The sequence below is a fragment of the Cynoglossus semilaevis genome, chromosome 5, assembly GCF_000523025.1.
Source record: "Cynoglossus semilaevis isolate Cse_v1.0 chromosome 5, Cse_v1.0, whole genome shotgun sequence".
NCBI classification, from domain to species: domain Eukaryota; kingdom Metazoa; phylum Chordata; class Actinopteri; order Pleuronectiformes; family Cynoglossidae; genus Cynoglossus; species Cynoglossus semilaevis.
This window is the reverse complement of record NC_024311.1, coordinates 11476748-11492315: the sequence shown is the minus strand read 5'-3', so window position 1 is coordinate 11492315 and position 15568 is coordinate 11476748. Positions and strand designations below refer to the sequence as shown.

Here is a 15568-nt window from a genome sequence, read left to right as displayed (position 1 = left end):
GTCCCATCTCTACAAGTGACAAGGTACACTCTGTGTTGTACAGCGGTTTGGTCGAGTGCTTAAGAAGCACAGAGCTGGAAAAGTCTCTGAACCAAAACGTCATGTGAGGCCTGGAGCAGCAGGGTGTGATACAGCAGTGACCTGGACACACTCTAACTTTCTCTTCCACTGTTTTTGTCTGTGCTCTCTGCTCACTTCTGTGTGTGTCTGTGTGCAGTCTAAGTTGAGAGTCATTGGGTAATTTATTCCAGAGGAGGCCAAAGGCTTAACGTGGTGATGAATTAATCCACTGTGCTTATTCTGCTGGCCGAGAGGAGTGAGAGTGATATTGGCTCCTTGATTTTTTTTTTTACTCCTTTCTCTGTCTTAATTTTTTTTTTTTTAATTTACGTTAAAATTTATGTTATGTTTTATATTTGGAAAATGAATTCACATTTAACAGATATTTGGGGAAAAAATCGAAAATGTCTAGTCTGAAAACAAAAATACTTTTTGATTTAAAAATAGAAATTCCAGTCCGGGAGACAAAATCGAATCAAAATCTTTTCAAAACAAACCAAACTTTGTTGACCATTACAATTCTGACATTGTTTGATAATCCTTAGTTTAGTTACATGTGGCTTTATAAATGATTTGTTTCGGTACAGTGTATGTCTGGTCAGAGTTGCGAACATCACCGGTCACTTATTTTCAGACTTCTGTCGTAAATTATAAAGAAAACTTAAACCTGAACCTTTTTGTTAACACTGATGTTTCTGCCACTCACATCGACTGTAGGATGAACAAAATCATTTCAAAATTGAACAACGTTTCACTTTTCTACAAAACCACCAACATAGTAGCTGCAGCACCCCCTGCAGGGGAGAGAAATGAAGCATCATGTTCTGTATCTGTGTGCTTACATTTTTGTCTTACAAAAATTGGGTTTGGAGTCGATTTGTTTGGAAAATTAATTATATGAATTAGTGTGTGTCTTGTCCAACTGTTGTAACTGATGAAAAAATTGAAAATAGCCCTTCATACATTCTGAAAACTGACCATTAGATGTCACTAATTCCTACACACCAGACTGTTAGTTCCTGTAAACTGTACTTTGGGGAACCCAGTATGAACGATTGTTGATCTCTTGTTAACAAACTCTCTTTTTGTGAGTCGACTTAAACGGTCCGATCAGTTACACAATAGGCGTCGTCTCCGTCACAGAAATGTCACAGTCAGTGGACATAAATGTGTCCACAGTTGTCTTTGTCCTGGCAGCTGCTGACTGGATCCAGTCATTAATGATATTTATTTGTGTCTGTCTGTTACAGATGTTGATGTGCGCAACTGTTTGGCTTGGATTATGGTACTAAAGTGTACCACTCCCTACTGCAGTACATGTATTTGATTCAAGTGAAAATAGTAGCTGTGTACATTTAGGGACGCTCCGATCTGATATGAGGATTGGAGAGAGAGAGAGAGAGAGAGAGAGACATATGCTAAGCCCAAATACCTGGGCTTTGCATATTGGCCAAGAACTGCTTTGTTAAATTGTTTCGTTAAATTCATCAGCCAATCAGAATTCTGTGTTAATGTTACAGTACCTGTTAAAATAGTCGATGTGAAATATGTTCAAATGTGATTGGTGTTCCTCGGTACCAAACTCCCGTTGAACTGCCTCCTTCACTGTCTGACAACGTCAGCTCTGACCAAGTGTGGAAAATCAAATGAGTGCCTTATAATATGTGCTCCTGTCACCTTGGGTGTAGAAAGAGAGGGTCTCGTGTTATCCTTGTACAGTCCCCCCTCCCCTCAGGTTAAGAATACAGTGTCATAAGGTCAGCATGTGATAGGTTCATGACATTATAGAAATGGTCTTCCACCAAACTAAGGCGCTGCCGTGTTTTCTTCTTCTGTTGTCTGGCTGGAGCCTGGACCAGTGCAGCGTGGACGTGAGCAGACCCACTCTCTCTGATGGTCCCAAAAGCTCCGTGGCTGTCGCTCTTCACTCTGGGCTTCCAGCGCCGCAGGCGTTAGCAGGGGGTTTGACGTCACAGACTTCGTCACTCTGCTGATGCATGTTTCACATGTTCTATTCCTGCTTCATGCAGCTCCGCTCTCAGGGCTGACTGGGCTGTGAGCCGTATGCGTGAGGTAGCGATGATGACAAGGAGGTGGTGTTTAAAAAATAAAATAAAATATTAGTGTCAGTGACTTGTTAGGTGTGCAGCTCCTGTGGATTTTTTTTTTTTTTTTTTTTTTTGTGTCCGGCCCATTGCAGTGTCTTGCAACAATGACCACAGTCATTATTGGACAGAGGCATTGATCTGTTATTGGTTTGAAATCTCTCCAAAGAAAAATCAGCTGTTAAACCGACTCCTAACACTGTTCAAACCATCGCTGCTGTACAATATTAGGAAAAGGTGTAACATGTGATGTTGTTGAATATGAAGAACCATTAGAACCGGGTCTATCCCTGGTGAAGCCTGTGATTAAAAAAGGGGGAGGGACTAAATATGTACTGTAATAATATTTAACATTTAGTGTTGACCTTTGACCTGGTTTTACGTCTTCTACCATAGAAGAATACGGATGTTTTTATTTAAGATGGCGGACGTGACATATGACGATATTTATTCAAGATGGCGGACGTGACATATGACGATAACAAATGTATCTATTGGTACTGTAACAAAGTCTTCAATATTCTACGTCAACAACATATTGTTGAGGTCTGGATTACCAGATTAAACCAGCAGCCAATAAAATATTCCATTGCAGTTCCCTCCTGTTCAAGGGCCTGATGTCCTCAAGAACGAGCCGTAACAGTTTGGTTTCCTGCGCCATGACACACAAGTAGCACAATGAATGCTGCGTTACCCATAATTCCGTCTTTATGTACAGAACCAGCAGTTGTTGTGATCACAGTGAACTAACGGCTCTCTTATCGCCTGTCTCAGGCCTGCTACTTTTCAGATGACCAGAATGTGGGCCACATCAGCCAAATTTGAACCCAAGTTAATCAAGAAAACTCCTTCCTTCAGAGTGGTTCAGATCCCATGTAAGTCATGGCCAACCACGTTTTCACCCTGGTTAAAAATACCCACGGAAGGAAGGATTATTAATAAATCCGATGGATGATTTTGTGCACCACAGCTCCGTTTCGGTCGACCTTGTGACCACTGTCATATTTTAAATCTATTGTTCGTGTTAATACATCCTTCACATACTATAGACGGATCATGTGCGCGCCCTCTACGTTGGCCTGGAGCTCTCAAGGTCTTTATTCCACCAAGTGGTTGTTGAAAAGTACACCATGTACAGAAAACACCGTCATTGTTCCTCCCGATAAGAGTTCATCTGCGAGTCATTCCTGTTCTCTGTGTCCATGTCCAGAGGCATGTTTTGGACAGAGGCCCTATGTGCTGATGTGCACCGTCATAGCCATGCACAGCATCACTGCTAACAGCCGTGCTAATAGCATCTGCTTTTCTCAGTACTTTGGCCATTTTCTCGCTCTGTCACAGTGCGCCGTCCAGTGTTTTTTGCGATCGTGTTGAAACATGATGTATATTGTGTTGTATATATGTGGCAGCTGACGAGGCATAACTCCTCATTTTACTGCCGTGCCTTACCAAAGGAGCCGGCTCGCAGAATTTAAGTGAGCAGGCCTGCAGCTCATTGGCTGCGAGGACGAGGTCAGACACTCATTCACCTGCTACCGCTGCCGTGAGCCGGCTGTGCCTCTCTCTTCCTTGTTTTAATTGACATAGCTCTGACGCAAAGCCTTCTGGTGTGTGTCTAACGTCTCGCTCTAAAGATATGTCTCTAACAGTCTGTACGGGACAAAGTGCAGATGCTGAACATAGTTTTGTGGTTGGGGAGGCTTTGTTTTCTGCACATATTACCTCATGGTTTGCATCCTTTAAATATAGCTACAAATATGGCTGGTGTGCTGCTGCGGCGATCAGCCTGTGCTAACAAAGATCATCATACCACCACTGGGGTTCTACTGGGGGGGGCGGGCAAACTTTTTGACTCGCGGTCCACAATTGTCCTATAATTACACCGGTGGAGGGGGGGGGATCAGGAGCAGATAGATGGAGCTAGATAAATGTACTCAAAATTCATCTAGTGGGCTGGATCATTTGATCATATTTGATCAGGAACTCGTTTCTCGCTCACTCCCGTCTTTTGCACAAACTGTATCCCATTATGTCATGTGAGTAAAGCTAACAGCTGCTTACTGCAGTAGGGCACTCTGAAAATAATTGTATATTTAAACCAATCAAGGCTTTTTTAACATCAGTGCTAATAACAGAAAAACCTTAGAAAAAACTTGCGTCCGTTTCGTCGACTTCCTCCACGGAAGGGTGAGTGGATACGGTGTTTGGTGAACCTGTGATTGACACTTGGGCGTAGTGTGATGAACATGGGCCACAGCCCTGAGATGGCAGCTTGCCCGAGTCTCCTTACAGCCACAGGACACGAGTGACGTCGTAAAGCGTGGGCACAGCCTGTGAAAATAAAATTCCCACACAGAGCGGGACATGTTGTCGTGCTAGCCTGTGCTGGGACATTCGGATGACTTCGTTTGTGATGCACAAAAGTGATAATTCCGTCTGAACGTACGCCTACATAATTGATCTGTCACACAAGAGACTTAATTATATTCAGTTTTAAATTGAAAGCACATTTGGCCTCTTGGCATTGACAGCTGTGTCAAAGGAAACAATTTGTGCTTTTGATTTGATGATGCTCCAGTTGATTCTATGACTTGAAAAATGTGTTTGCAATATGCAGTATTTACCCACGTAACACTCTAAAGTATTCACTAATGTAGGCTAAGGACAATCTGTGACTGTACTCGCAGTACTGCTACCTCAACGTGAAGTCTGCTGCTTTTTAGACCTTGTTTGGTGATTTTTTTTTTTTTTTTTTGCCACCAGCAAAACCACATACTAGCTTCTAAACACAGTTTAGCTGAACCGGTGAGTGGTACTGTTTGACAAGTGTGTGGATAAATAAAAGGATGTAACTTTGGGAGAAACAAAGACAGAACTGCAGTTGCCATTGTCAACCTAGATATTAGCAAATCCGTGAGACTTGATACTAGAAAAAAACACAGTGGACATAAAATGTTCCATAGTATCCCAGTATGTATCATACTTGTCTTACACATCTGCTTTACATGCAGAAGGTCTTGGGTTCGAGCCCCAAAGGAACTGCCTGCGAGTTGAATTACACAGTTGTATTTACAGTAACTGTATACACTTTCGGAGGCGTGTGTTTTCTATTCACAACCAATGGTTGTCTAAACTGCCGCTGTCACATTCACCACGGTGAAGTTTTAACCTCTGCACAAACGTGCCCATAAACTGATTGTCAGTTTAAAGTGGTGATTTAAAAGTACACTGTGTTCGCGATACTGTGGGAGTACACTCTGAAAATAATTGTATATGGAAACCAATCAAGGTTTGTTTGACATCAGTGCTAATAATAGAAAATCCTTAGAAAAACATTTCATCCGTTTTGTTGAAAAGGGCTTTTACCAATAATTATACCCGTGGCACCTGCCAGATAACATTCCTCACAGATTGTCTGCTTTGGCTCTGTGCAAAAGTTACTCAACAGCTATGTCAAGCTATATTATATGTATGGGGTTTTAATGATGTTTTTACCCTGGAAATTAAAAAAATTCCTCCACATTTTAGTTTGAGCACAAATATAAAAATTAGATTTTTTGGTCTTTGTTCTCCCTTTTTATTTTGTATTAAATTGATCCAAAAAAATAACCTATACACGCATATATTTTACACTTGGATTTCAATGACCTGATCTGATGATTTGGTTCAGAAAAGATTTATATTTAAGAGTTAAATAATATTTTTTTATAATTTTTAAAAAAAAAAGTTTTTAATGGGTTGCCTAACCCATCCAGCCCATAGGGGTTGCTAAGCATTGATCCCAGAAACCATTAAATGAGTAAGTAGATAAGTTTACTACGACTGGATTTTTATGTGGAAACAGTACTGACCTTTGGCTCCATGAAACCACTGGTACTTTCCAATGATTAGAGCTGTGGTTCCCAACCTTTTTTGGGCTTGTGACCTCATTTTGACATCATGAATTTCTCCCCAGAGGGAATTATTTCCCAATCATGAAAGTGAAAGAATACAGTTGTTTGAAATTAGTTGAAAAAATGTTAATCAGTATTTTTTTTTTTTTAATCACCAGACATTTCAGGCGACCCCATTTGAATTCAAGATGACCCCATGTGGGGCCACGGCCCCATGGTTGAAAAACACTGGGTTAGAGTGAATTAAAATACATCGGTTAAAAAACAAGTTTAATAAGCTTTAAAAAAAAGATAAACAGTTGGTGCCTTAGCAACAGCAGTTAGCTACAGTCATGACCTAATTATACAATAAAAACACAATGTTTAATTATTTATTAATGAATGTTGGTTTTAATGATTATTCAAATTGACTCTTGAAACACTGAGCTTTTGTAGTTGTCATCCTCAGATCCTCAGAACATTAAAATCAAAACTTTCATGAGCTAAAAAAGGACTTAGCCGCTAAGCTTTTTAAATGCAGGGCGACATAATGACCGAGTGACCTGACCTGCACATCACTTTGATCAACAAAATTATGGATTAGGCTGTGAACGACGTTAGGAACTGAACATCGACTGCCTGTGTTACTGAGTAAAGAATATGGAGAGTTTACAGGCTGACGAGTGGTGAGACAAAATTCAGGAAAAAAAAAGTGTAGATTAGAAGAGTTAGAACACACGTACACATGAACTTTAACAACAAACATGTTTATTCCCCATCTGTTTGTATTGTATTTGCTTTTTTTTTTTTGGAATTGCAATCGCAGCTTTGGATTTAGTTAATGTTATTACTGTTCATAATGGCTGGTGTTAACATACTATCATTTTTTATTGTTTTATTTAAGTTGTATTGTATTATTTAGATGTATTGCATTTTTTTATTCTGTATTTTATTTATTCATTCATATTTTTTATTTATGTATTCATATATACAGTATATATATTATATATACACACTATATATATTGTATATATACAACTCTCTATATATTTATTCTGTATAAATGTGTGTGTGTATATATATATATATATGTATATATATATATACACATATAAATACACATATGTACACATACTAATACATACATGGGCTTTGGTACTGCAAGTCATCAAATCCCTATTTCTAACTTGGCGTGTGTGTGTGTGTGTGTGTTTAAATAGGGTAAGAGTGTGTGCCAAGCCTTAACGCGCTGCTCTAGCTTGTGTCACTCACTCAACCCTCATGTAGGGCTGACATCATAGCTCTTGTTTTAGCAGGTGAAGAGGAGAAGGGGGGGTGTGTGTGGGTGTGTGTGTGGGGTGGCGGGGGGGGGTCAGTCCATTCCAACAATTACCTAATGCTCTCACAGATGACCGAAGAGGCCTGAGAAGCACTTCAACAACCATCTAAGCTGCAGTGGCGGGGCGGAGCCTCACAGATATAGTAAAGAGGGTGTGGCCGCGGCGTTCATGTTGCTAATTCTAATCCCCTCCTTAGGCCCGAGGGCTGGTGAGGTAATTAAGATTGTTCAGTAGTGTGCTTTGGCAACAAAGTCACAGTCGTCTAATGATCTTGTTCTGGGTCCAGACAACCGACTTGTGAAGCTTGTCTTGTTGTCATGTGTTTGGCAGAACGATGCGAGAACGGACGAGCTGACAGCAATGGAAGGGTTCCCGGTAAGAGTAGAGTTCACCGTACCATGACGGGACCAGGTAGCGTCCCATCATCCCAGGCTTCTTTTGACCTTTGACCTTCCCTTGGATCCATGAGGCGCGAGAATCCAAAATACACCAATCTGTTCAGTTGGCCAATTTTAGCTGATACAAGTAGACTAAGAGAAAATGATTTTCAAAGTGTTCAGTAAAAATTAAAGTTATAATGTAAGGTTAGGAAAATGATATAAAGCAGATTGTTACGGTACGTTAAAGTAACTGTATTGAAGACAGCTGCTGTGCAGTAAGAAAAAACCAAAACAAATACCAAGTGGAGGTCTTAGTGAGGGTCCACTCTGTAGCCTTGACTTGGGATTGCTGGGGTTTTGTAAGGATTTCAGTGTAATCTGGATGAGGACAGAAATACTCCGTAGGTGAACATCACCAGAGGTCGACCTCTGTCTTCTGCCTTTCATTCATTTCCACTCACTTGTGGTAATCGTTGTTGACTAAACCAACACGTGACCCTTGACCTTTGTACCAGATAACATTATTGTATATATTACCGTTCTGTAATGGAATATTGTGAGTGTCAGGTTTGTATTGTTTTCACTTGAACTAGGGGTTTTTCCCAACACTAGGGATGTGAGAAAGTATCGATACACTGAAATATCACGATAAATCGCCTCACGATATTGTATCGATATTCTACGGCACTGTATCAAATCGTATATTAATTATCTTACCCATGATGCTCTGGGTTGCATGACACACTGACGTTAGCTGCATATGTGAAGATTCCATTGATGTGGAGATTTACAGTATGAATGGAATTTTAGCGATATACTGTTGGCTGTTGTTGGGACTCGGGATAGGTTAGTATTTTGTATATTTATATAGTGTAGTAGTAGTAGTAGTAGTAGTAGTAGTAGTAGTAGTAGTAGTAGTAGTAGTAGTAGTAGTAGTAGTAGTGGTGAACCTTTTAGTGCTGGGAACCATCCAGTAACTCCACGGTTCTTTCTTAATGGTGACTGTACGACCTGATGTAAGAGAACAGCCTTATGGGTTTGGTTTTTTTTTCTCACATCTTTAATGAGTCCGTGACTTTTCTGCCCGTTGCTCTTCATCTAACCTCCCTGTAGGGAGCGTACAGGGGCTCAGAGCGCAGTCCCAAACCATCATCACTTGGCCCGTCGGCAGGAACTTCTCACTGCCAGGCTTAGGTTATTCTCATTGGCTCAGTGACGCACAGATCAAATACACACTCTGGTCACTGTGGACACGGCGTGCGCTGCCAGTGTCGTGAGCCCAGAGAATGCAGCAGACTCTCTGCTTCTGATGCCGCCAATGTCTGCCTGCGTAGAATCCAACAACAGGCTTTGAATTCAGAATACACCCGAGTCGCGCACGGCTCGTTGGAATGTTCTGTCCTGTGTGTATACAGGCTGTGGGGGATTAGACACACATTGTTGTCGGTAGTGAAACAGATTTGTTGATTGCACATCAAGCAGCAGGTGTGCTTAATGATCTGCAGCGATTGTGTAATATCTGACGCATTAATTGCGAAGAGTGAAACAGCAGAGAAATGGGGCCAGGTCGCCAAGGATGAAGTAACCTATCCAGTATTCTGCAAACTCTGTATTTTTATTCCAAAGACGTCATGCAAGGACATCAGGGACTGAATTTAGGACACGTTGAGTCTCCCGAGAGTTCCTCAGTGTCTTCCCTCTTGTACTTGCTCTCCTGTTTTATCTGGTGAGGTAGGAGGGATGTCAGTGCAGACAGGACAAAGGTCAGGGCGTTCTCTGGAAAAGCAGCACAAAAGAAAAAAAAAACTAGTGCTCATGTTTTTGCATGACACAACAATTGGCTCAATTGGGACACCGGTGTAAAAGGTAGTTCTTAACGCTGGATTGACTTCAGTGTGACATGAATCTGTGACACCAAGAACACGGGTGTCCACACTTTTTTTTTGTCTTGGCTGCTGCCTTCAAATGACCAGAGTTAAATGATCTACATTGAAAACTCTAAATATATATTCACTCATAACGATAACTAAATATCTTGTTATATATAGTGATCCCTCTCGTATCGCAGTAGTTGCGTTTCAAGTTTCATTTTATGATGTTTTTAGCCCTTGTGAGTAGCATCTCCCAATAGAATTACATCTATAATTTAAATTATTATTATTTTTAAATGTAATTGCTCAGTACCTACCACACCGGTCTACTGGTAGATCCTGATCTACTTATTGGGCACCTCTGCACCAGAATATACGGTATTCACAGACTCTTGTGCTCACTTTATACTCAAACAGAAAATATTCATGAACATGTATCTTTTTTTTTTAACTTTTTGTGATTTACATGGCAAAGAATGTATGCGTTGAATGCAAACTTGAGTGTTCATGCAAGGAACAATGCACCAGTGCTGAAATCTAATTTTGGTTTGAATAGAACAATAGGGATTTACGCATTCCATGTCAACACAAAGTAGATATGGATTGTGTCAGAGTGTGTGTGGCTGCGTGATGGCCCCGTCACTGATGTGACTATGGAGGAATATTAAAGTCAGGCGTTGGTTTTTGTTTGTTTTTTTTCAAATCTATTAAGAAACTTGGAGGGAGGATGCAGCTTTTGAACTGTAATGTGGGCGTGTGTAGAAACACAGAAAGGGCAGAGATGTCGTCGGCCAAAGTGACCCACCCCGGCCTGTGTGGTCTGTGTGTCCTCTGCCAGTGATTCAACTGGAGTTTTCTGCCTCACAGACTGTGGGTTTGAACACCATGAAAAAGACAAGTTGAATGAAGAAAAAACACATGCTTGACATGTCAATTAGACGTTTGTGTTTGGAGAAATGTTGCCTCAGTGCCCGAGTCTTTAATCTGCACTATTACCACATTCATAACCTTTTCAAATATCGTTGGCGTCCTGAGGACATTTTGAGTTCCATTGTCGAAACACACGAACCAGACTGTTTATAAAACAGAAAAAAAGGATTGAGTCATTTAATGGTTTACACAGTTGTGAACGGGCTAGCACCGCTGCCTCACAGCAAGCTCCACAGATCCAAACAGAAATGGTTGAATTTCAATTTTGCGAATTTTCAATCTGGTTTTGAAAAGTGTGTAAAGTCCTTTTAAATGTTTGGAATTTGAAACATATTTTAACAAAAAAACTCCCAAAACAACAGAAACTACACTGCGGCGTCTGCTGGGATTCACATGAGTCTTCGCGTTTGTGACGGGATTGCTTGTTGTCATGTGGTACGTCGCCAGTCGAGTGTGGTTGGTGGGCCGAGATTCTTCAAGGACTAGACAATTAACCTTAAAGTCCTTTTAAAAGTGGTTGAATTTGACCATGACAAAAATGTACAAATCCTGTATATGTTGTAAACATGTTAGTGTAGGCAGGTTAAAGTTACAAACAAACAATAAATAGCTTTAAATAAACATTCTTGTAATTGGATAAAAAGAATTTCCCATATTTGGCTTAAAAAAAATTAGTAAAAATGCTAAATACAGTTGAAGACAATAAGAAGAAATGTTTGACTCGACAGATCAGATTTTCGGCCCCGTATGTTTCCAGAACTGGAGCAGTGAAACTGTTTATGATGGGATGTGTGGCCAGACGGTCCATTGATTCCGTGTGGTTGTCGGTTTGGAAGCCCATGGTTATCGACAGCTTCGGTGCAGATCTGTGAAAGTGGCCCCACATGAAGGTTGAGTTATTCTCTTTGAGGTAACGTACGCAGCATGGGCAGCTAGCTCCACTATCTTAGCGGCTCAGTGCGCGGTGGAGCGTGTGCGTCCCACAGCACCTTGTAGCCCATCGCTGAGCTCAGTGTGTGTGTGTGTGTGTGTGTGAGCTAGAGCACATCTGTGGATCTACACCAGTGATTATCAACTGGTGGCCCGCAGTCCCAATCTATCTAATAATAAAATTAGACAAAAATTATATTTTTTAAGGGTCTGCAAAAACATATATATGTCACACCAGCCAGTTAGAGTGCCCTCTGGAGGCTGTCAGTATCAAAATAACAAATGTGAAATTATATATTTGCATAGTAATATTAGTAATATAGTTTCACCTGAGTATAAGTCGCACATCTAGCCAAAGGATAAAAGAAAATAAAACTTTTTCATATCTGTAAAATATGGTTATAAAGACTAATGGAGGACATGGATTCATCTCCATTTAATTCAGACTTTTAGACAGCAGCGAGGCACCGTTAGTTTGTTGACCTGTAGAGTAGAGGTCCAGATGTCCTCCGTTGTATTGGCAGCTCTGTATATAATGTTCTATTTAACCGAATGCAGAAGGTTCTAAAAATAAGGGGTTAAGTGAGGAGACCTGGGACGCAGTGCGATCCGAGGATGGCAGGAAGAGCCGGCGAGCCTGTTGCCCCGTCTCAAAGTGAAGGATGTGCAGATTATCATTGGTAAATGGGGCAGCGGTGCACGTTTTCTTGAGAGCACGAGAAGGGCAGACATCCCAAGATTCTCTGCATCCTGGTCCCAGCTCTGGGGTGGAGGAAGCTGTTTACTCTTTCTATCTCTCAGCGCTGACGTTGGCGCACCAAACAATGTCATCCAATTTCCTGTTTTTCACTTTAGTGGAAAGCCACTCTCCAAGTGTGTGTACGTGTGTGTACGTGTGTGTACGTGTGTGTGTGTACGTGCGTATGTGCTTGCGAATCAGAAGAGCTGGTAGCCTGAAGAAGGACAGGAGGAGATCTATAGGGCCGGATACACTGGAAGCAGGATACAAGGTCAGAGGCAACTCCGCTATGTAAATACATCGGCCGGAGCGAACGAGCTAAAACGGACGAACGAGGCTGTTCAGGATTCAGCTCACGATGACCGTGGACAGCTGTGACAGCTGTGGATGAAAAAGATGGAGACACGATTGGTGGTTGGGTACAATTAATTCCACGTCATGTGATGTGAGAATGGTTTGACGTTTAAAGTGTAGCTTTTGTAAAAACGTGGCCAGGTCAGTTTGGACTCTGATGCTGTGGCGAGCCATGATGAGGGGAACAGCAGAGGGGATTTAAATACCACGACCAATGATACCCCAGGCCATAGGAAGCAACAGTTCTTTTGTGTTCTAGTGTCCTGATATTTTAGCATACCCATCAGAGTAATGTCACTGTACATCAGTGTTTCACAAACTTTTTTTCTGGGGACCCATATTTTAAAAGTCACAAAAATTCACGACTCAAGTCAATAGACATTATTCGTAAACTCTTGGCGTAAAAAAAAAACTTTTGCGACTCACCTGAGGGTCGCGACCCACGTAAAAAAAAACTCTTGCGACTCACCTGAGGGTCGCGACCCAGTCTTTGGGAAACAATGCTGTACATGGCCCAAGAACACCGGTCGATGTTGGCACGGCATACCATCCCATAGCATCCCCTGATGCTCTCATTGGTCGACACCTGTAACTGTGTCAATCCTAAGACAGTACCAGTGGTTAGGGTTGGCTGTCGATCGGTACCAATGACTTGTGGCTACGTGTATTCAGAGCCGTTCTTTTCCTACCACTTGTCCTTTGCACCGACGTGTCATTGCAGCCAATTGTAAAAAAAAAATATTTTTCCAATAAAAAAAATTAAAATAAGCATTTATGCACAATAAAATAACAGTTACTTGTTAATTGATGATTGCATCATCGTGGTAATAAATGTGTTATTTCGCCCTGACCCACTAACGGAACTGCAGTGGTACGGAGGTACGTGGAACTTTATCACTTTATATTTATTGAATTACATTTAATTCATTTAATGATCATAGCTGTGTGCTCACCTCCTGTGTTGACATCCCTCATTAAAATGTTTGGCAGAAGACGCCGTCGCTTTCCAGTAGTGAGCGACTTTAATTAAGCATATAATAAATTAGCCAGAGGTAGTCCTCGTGGGTTGTTAGGGTGATCAGATTCCTGAGTGTCCTGGAAACAATGTACCTGTCTGGCTGATCATTTATATTCATTAACTGAATTAATTGGCCAGGTTTCGGTCGTTTGCTTGTGTGTCTGTCTCCTCCACAAACCTGACGAGCAGTTCACAGGAAGACAAACCCAGAGAGTTGACTGGAGCTACCCAGCTGCGTAAAGCAAAGAGGGCGGGTCTTGTCTGACGTCAGCACACACACACACACACACCGCGGCCTACTTGCTCAGCACTCACTTCCCTTGCTTTGTCTGCGTCTGGTTGGTTGCCAGCATGATGTTTGTGGGATGCAAATGGAGTGATTCATCACCGAGAGTGTACGTGTGTGTGTGTGTGTGTGTGTGTGTGTGTGTGTGTGAGAACATTGCAGCCTGATTGTGTTGACTGAGGTTGGCTGACTGGTTCAGCTGTGTGTGTGTGAGTGTGTGTGTGTGTGTGTCAGTGAGAGTGTAGAGGGGCAGGCTGGCTATTCGAGTTACACAACTTCAGCGGTAGCCGAGTCTGTTGTGTTGGTGAGAGAGTGAGTGACGAGACTCGGAGCGTGGCGCTGACGCTGTGTTGTGCGTCACCGCCTGACCGACACGCAGCGTTAGAGCAAAGTTTGTGACATTTGCTGCGCTGCGTTCTCTCAGAGGAACGTTTCCTGGGTTCTCACCTGAAAGGGAAACTGAGCGAGCAGTTCTGACACCTGCTGCTGAGAAGTTCAAAAATGTATTTTCATTGAATATGATGGCTGGATCAGGAAGTTTGAAATACTTTCAACACTAAACTTTGGAAAATAGAATTTTTTTTTTCTTTTTTTCTTGTATGTTTTCATGCTAGCTGCTGCCGTTTCTGTATGTTGTCATTAGCATCTGTGCTTTTTTTTCGATTTATCAGTAAATATTAACCAACATACTGACTTTCTTTAATCTAACGTTTTTTATATGATATTATTTATATTATATAAAAATATGAATAATATATATATTATATATAATTGTTTGGTGTATTTTCAAATGCAGAGATTTGCTTTTCCTTCATGCTGACTTTTAAATTCTAGTCAGAGTTGTGGCTTCTTTTTTGTTTTTTTATTTTATTTTTTTAATGTATGTGAACCAACTCTTGCCTGTGGTTCAGTGGAACCAATGGCTTGCTCTAATCACATGGTGGGGTCATGTCCCGTCCACAGTCAGTATCAGGAGGCCTTTGCTCTAATCTGGCAATTTCGGCATCATTTTTAACACTGCCAGATTTATACTCTGGAACTGCCTCTGAAACAGAATTTTGCAAATGTATTGCGGCAAAAATACAAACACAAAAAAACCCCTGCAACATCAACACTTTTTAAAGGTCAAAACATTTAAAATTTTAAATATTGTATATGCGTAAGTAGTAATATTTTACAGCAACAAAACTTTTCAAAGACATTAAAATCTGAGCAAAACCTATCAGTAATGTTACACACACACACACACACACACACACACACGCTGCACATGTGCCTATCATGCGAATGGCTCCTCGTGCCTGTGGAAGATCAGATCATCCCCGAGCATCAGCCTATAGACGTCTCCCTTGTAGTATTTGTGTTTGTGGACGACTCCAACAAACGACCCAGTGTCTCTGTGACGTCAGTCAGGCCACAGCCGGAGGCTAATCTGCTTTTTTGCTCCCTGCTCTGTTGTTGCAAATTGTTTGAAAACGGATTCCAATTTGGCGAGAAGTGATTTACTCCAGCCTGGTAGGCTCTAAAATTCCTCTCTGTATTCCTCCTCACATGTGTAGATTGTTTACGGAGAAGCAGAATTCTAGAGGGATGGCAGTCCGCGAGGGGCTTGGTTGCTATGGTTACTAACCCCTGAGCTGGGCTGCATTTAACAGGAAGAAAGCTAAATTATTTGCAGACACA

At 41.4% G+C, this 15568-nt stretch overlaps 1 protein-coding gene and 1 long non-coding RNA gene across 2 annotated transcripts in view; one reads left to right on the top strand and one right to left on the bottom strand.

The window, feature by feature from the left end:
• Positions 1-15568, top strand: part of pde8a (phosphodiesterase 8A) — a 43535-nt gene that overhangs the window by 4895 nt on the left and 23072 nt on the right. The window lies entirely within an intron of this gene.
• Positions 11766-15087, bottom strand: LOC112487054 (uncharacterized). The gene is made up of 3 exons (XR_003049784.1): positions 13535-15087; positions 13051-13184; positions 11766-12608 (listed from the first exon to the last, which is right to left on the bottom strand). It is a non-coding gene; the product is annotated as an uncharacterized LOC112487054 (long non-coding RNA).